The following is a 6,273-nucleotide window of genomic DNA, read 5'->3' on the forward strand; positions in this document are numbered from 1 at the left end:
CAGAAAGCCATAAGCCGCTCTTCCCCCGCCAGAGGGCCATCAACCACCCTCCCCACCTCCCCTACTGACCCTCTCCCCGCCGGTCATTATCTCTGTTTCTACCTTTCATCTCCGCTACCCGAATGCTAAGTCTATCGCAATCATTACCTAATATTTACCTTTTTTTATATTCATTTTCTCCATTGGCTTCCAGTACTCTGGTCGCTTACTCGGGGAGTAAGCTTACAAACTGCTTTGTTGTTGTTATTGTTTGGGGGTTAGGAAAGCCCTATGGATAAGCCTAAAAAGCCATAAAAAAATGTTTCGCGTTGAGTTAAAGATACAGGAATTTTAGGAAAGGATATTTGTGATTTATTTATTATCATGACAATGTAAAAAAATAAATAATGGGCACCTTAAACAGTATAGAACAATTATTTCTAATATAATAAGGGGAATTTATTTTAATTTTCGTTGGTGAAACAAAGCGCTATTTAACCGGAGAATTTAGCACGTGACTCGAGTGAGCTGGAGGTCAGATCACGCCTTGTTTCTATGCTGTTATTTCATACCATTTTTTTTTCTTATTTCCGGTTTATTTCTGATGAAAGTTATTTCCCCTCGTTAAGATAGGCCTAAGTCATATTCAGTCTCTTTTCACTAATATTTCGAGTGAGTTGCTTCAAATATTTCTTGAATAATTGAAACATTTACCCCTGTTTCTGCTTCTGGAACACTGAGTTCTGATATCGAGAACTTAATTTTATAATCATATATGCAAAGATCATCTTCACATTATGTACTATACTTTCTTTACTTTATATGAAGCCAGCCTTCTGATGACTCTGGCCTTTGCTTCCAAAGAAACAGTCTATACAATTTATCTGTCCATCAGTTGGATATATTTCAACGAAAAAAAAAATCCAATAATTTTTTCCCTTCCATTTCGAAGTTTCTCCACTTTATTGAAAGAATCAAATTCAAATATCTTCTCCCCTTGCATTTTCAAGTTACTCGACTGTGTCGTCTATGCTGACTGGCCGAGGAACTATAATTGAATTGAATATAGATTTCAGGACAAAAGCCAAGCACAGGGACCAATGAGGTCATTCAGAGCTTAAACGTAAATTGGCGGTAAAAGGCCTGAAACGTGTAACAGGAGGAAAACTTCAAAGCAGTTGCACTATGAATCAAGTGTTAGGAGCGAGTGGAAAGTAAGATGGAAGAAAGAGAGTATGAAAGGAAGGAGGTACAGTAAAAGGAACGAATGGGGTTGCAGCTAGGGGCCGAAGCCACGCTGCAAAGAACCTTAAGTAATGCCTACAGTGCACCACATGAGGTGCAATGATGTCACTACCCCTCTACGGGGCCGAGGAACTAGCTATATTGGAAGCAACACAATGATAATAATAGAGGGAAAAGACTGGATACCATTGATGAGCAGTGCAGAGGAAACGTAGGTCTGAGTAAAAAAAATGAAATAAAATAAAACAAAATAAATAAATAAAATAAAATCATAAATTGTGAGCTAATGATACGTTAATGCCCCTCACAAACCTTAACGAGAGGAAAAGACTTCTCATTAGTTGAACTGGAGAGAGAGAAAAATATTGTAAAAGAGAGAGAGAGAGAGAGAGAGAGAGCGCTGAGACTAAGAGAGAGAGAGAGAGAGAGAGAGATGGAGAGAGAGAAAAATATTGTAAAAGAGAGAGAGAGAGAGAGAGAGAGAGAGAGAGAGAGGAGAGAGAGAGAGAGAGAGAGAGAGAGAGAGAGAGAATCAGGATTCTTTTCTGTTTCACAGTTCGATATTTTTATATCCTCTAGAGAGGAACAGCTTTGTAAATAAGAGTAACAGTGAAGAATGAGAAGGCATCATATGAAGAGAACAATTAAATGTCAAGCAAAGCACGAAACAGAATAGATTATTAGATTATTAAACCAATTACGCAATAATACGTATATAATAACAAAACGTTTAAACTACAATGCTGCAATAAACATTATCATGCATGAAACAGCTTAATGATACTGTAAAATTAAAGGACGTCTCATGTTTATAGTAAACGATTAACTTTGACACCATAAGAAATTTCATTTTAAAACAATACGGAAATTGAGTGTTTGTGATATTGGAAAAAATAATGTAAGTATATATATATATATATATATATATATATATATATATATATATATATATATATATATATTATATATATATATATATATATATATAATTTGTATTTTTCAACTAAGGTACCGCTGCTTATATATATATAATATATATATATATATATATATATATATATATATATATATATATATATATATATATGTGTGTGTGTGTGTGTGTGTGTGTGTGTGTGCGTGCGTGTGTGTGTGTATTCGTCAGCTAAGGTACCGCTGCTTACTTAAAAAAATTAAAGTGGAGACAGAGGATGCTGTTCATAGTTCTTTTTCCAAAAACTAATACCATGAGTGCCCTTGTCTCAAGGCTATATGCCTTAACAACTCTGTTTTTCTTCTGACACATTTCTCTTGAAGTTGAATGTACTGTACCAAGTAATAAATTGCAGGGATTGGGTTCCTTAAGAAATGAAGCATCTTTTTGTGAAAAAAAAATTAAAAGTCAAACATTGATCAAATGTATATCAAGAGCCAGCAGGAAAAATGAAAAGCAGCAGTACCTAGCGCTTTCGTGTATTCTTGATACACCTCATCAGGGTACAAAATATAAAAGAATGAAAAATAGCTTCGAAATATCAAAGGTAAACATAAAAACAAAAAAAGTAAAATACAGAACAATCAAACAGCCTTGTCAAGAAGCAAATGGTCCACAGCCTAAAATTACACTCAAAGGACAACAACAAATGGAAATGGAACTACTATGCAGTCAATTACATAGTTTCGAGGTTGTCAACGATACATTTCGTAAGCCAGTTATCTAGTTTATATTGTCCGTTGCTAATATTAAAAACACTACTTGACTTATATTTTATTATACTAGATTCTATAATGTTTCTTTTAATAATGTCTCTACAAAATAAAATTTCCTTTGAATTGTACCAATTAATTGCGTGATTAAAATTATTCATATGAAAAAGAGAGCACTCGATGTACTTCCTACACGTACACAATATTTATGTTGATTTAATCTTGATGCCAGTAGTTTGCCACTTTGACCAATATAGTTTTTATCACAATCTCTGCATGGAATTTCGTAAATGCAACCCGTTTGTAAATTTGGAGAGTTCCTTATTAAAATTGTTCTTACAGACTGAGTGTTACTAAAAACAACGTGATCATTAAAAACTTTAAACATTTTTGGCAAAGAAAGAAACCTGTTGTCAAAAGGTAAAACAAGCAAATTACAAGGGTCAAAATCCTGTACATGGTCCACTGCATAAAATGTTTTCTTAGCCTTTCTTAAAGCAACATCAACTAAAAATGCCGGATACTTCAATTTAAAAGCAATATCATAAATCTTGGTAATCTCGTCTTCTAAAAATTCAGGACAACAAATTCTTAAAGCTCTTAAAAACATGGTAGAGAATACAGAGAGTTTAACTTTCAAATGGTGATTGGAGTAAAAGTGAATGTAAGAACATACATTTGTATTCTCTACCATGTTTTTAAGAGCTTTAAGAATTTGTTGTCCTGAATTTTTAGAAGACGAGATTACCAAGATTTATGATATTGCTTTTAAATTGAAGTATCCGGCATTTTTAGTTGATGTTGCTTTAAGAAAGGCTAAGAAAACATTTTATGCAGTGGACCATGTACAGGATTTTGACCCTAGTAATTTGCTTGTTTTACCTTTTGACAACAGGTTTCTTTCTTTGCCAAAAATGTTTAAAGTTTTTAATGTTAACGTTGTTTTTAGTAACACTCAGTCTGTAAGAACAATTTTAATAAGGAACTCTCCAAATTTACAAACGGGTTGCATTTACGAAATTCCATGCAGAGATTGTGATAAAAACTATATTGGTCAAAGTGGCAAACTACTGGCATCAAGATTAAATCAACATAAATATTATGTACGTGTAGGAAGTACATCGAGTGCTCTCTTTTTACATATGAATAATTTTAATCACGCAATTAATTGGAACAATTCAAAGGGAATTTTATTTTGTAGAGACATTATTAAAAGAAACATTATAGAATCAAGTATAATAAAATATAAGTCAAGTAGTGTTTTTAATATTAGCAAGGGACAATATAAACTAGATAACTGGCTTACGAAATGTATTGTTGACAACCTCGTAACTATGTAATTGACTGCTTAGTAGTTCCATTTCCATTTGTTGTTGTCCTTTGAGTGTAATTTTAGGCTGTGGACCATTTGCTTCTTGACAAGGCTGTTTGATTGTTCTGTATTTTACTTTTTTGTTTTTATGTTTACCTTTGATATTTCGAAGCTATTTTTCATTCTTTTATATTTTGTACCCTGATGAGGTGTATCAAGAATACACGAAAGCGCTGGGTACTGCTGCTTTTCATTTTTCTTGCTGGCTCTTGATATACAATCTTCACGTGTTACTTGTGATCGTATATCAAATGTAGAAATATACTTTTAATACACATCCTTTGGCTTACATTCTGAAGGAGGTTTTTTAACATAAGCAAATAACTAATTGCTTACAAATATATGGAAAAATGGCTTATTCTAAATTCTAGATTTCTGGAATTACTGCCAAGTGCCTAAATTAGATTAATAAAAAAATAATCATTCAGGGATACGTGGATTATCATGAAACGAAAACATTAATTTCACCGGTTATTCATTCTAAAAAATTGATTTCATGCAAGCCGTAATAATTATCGTCGCCAAATTACCTCATGTTTAACAAATTGTCAACAGTATTACGCTTTTAGATTTTCCACTACTTTAATTCTACTTTCAAGATATTCTATGGGTCATATTGCTCCTGTATATTGGTGGATATGATGATCTTTTTCATTATTATTTACTGGAATAATTACCTTCGTCATATCACTTAAATTTCTGTTACATATGTTTCCCATATTTTTATACTTGTATGGTGTTAATAAAATTTATTTTGTTTCCATACCTCTGAATTTATTGATAATTTTTAGCATTCATTACAAGGTCAACAATTCAAAAACATTCGTGAGAGAAAACAGTCGATATACTTGTAGTAATTGCTTTGTATTTATACAAGAAAAAAGAAACAATGAAGTGATAAGACACTATTATTTGACAAAAAAGCGATAAGTTTCCATGAATACCAATTGTTTTTTTTTTTTTTTTTTTTTTTTTTTTTTTTTTTTTTTTTGTCATCTTGAGCGGATGATTTGTCCAGACTTTTTTAGGTGAACACTAGCGCTCTTTATGAAGGGCCAGTCTTGATATGCCTGCGTCCTTATTGAATATGTTTTGGAATAAACATCAAGCGTTTATATTCTATAGACCTCGTTTGGAATATCACTCTTAAGATATCTAAAGATCTCATATTCCTTAACTGTTCCATGGAAAATCACTCTAAGATGTCTAAAGATCTTGAATTCCTTCAGAGTTCCTTGGAGTATCACTCTAATATTTCTAAAGACCCTGGATTCCTTAATTGTTCCAATTCTCTTTTTTTTTCGATCGAGCAGCAGATCTGGAAACTTGAATAAATTGGTCATTCTGTTTGGTTGTATCCTCGTTAAGGTTACAATCGAATAACAGTACTTACTCGTGGAAACGGGCATACCATTCTAAACTGATGAAATCAGAAGAAAAGTATTGGGTACAAGGAAAGGTTCCGACTTTAGTTCTCACGTTCCGAAGGATACTTGCAATTTTCCTTCAGCTTAATCTAAATGGACTTCTACTCCTATGTCCTACAGTGAAAAATCCTAAGTGGAATGAGAATATTTTTTTTTATTTCATATTTGGAACAATTATTCATATTTTTTTTCATTACGATACATTTTGTAATCCACTTTGTGTTCCTGTTAATTATAAGGATTTATAACAATAAACGTTTCTCAATATATGTCTTATGTAGGTCCTGTATGAATCAGTTAACATTTCCTGGTTTTCCTAATTTTTAAACCGTTCATGCTGTAAACAAAATGGGCCACAACCCAAAATTAGACAGAAAAAAAGACAAATGATAGTAGTACACTGAGGGATATGTTGCTCAGGTATTACCTATACTAATACGATTCCACCAATTATAAGCCATCGAAGCTGTGTGTTTCCTTTTAGAATCTGAGGCAATTTGTCTGTTTCCTATCTAGAACAGTTATTCAATCCCTTTTCTCTTCAAAGATATAGATACTTTCCAT

Source organism: Macrobrachium nipponense, chromosome 4, assembly GCF_015104395.2.
Source record: "Macrobrachium nipponense isolate FS-2020 chromosome 4, ASM1510439v2, whole genome shotgun sequence".
Taxonomy (NCBI): Eukaryota; Metazoa; Arthropoda; class Malacostraca; order Decapoda; family Palaemonidae; genus Macrobrachium; species Macrobrachium nipponense.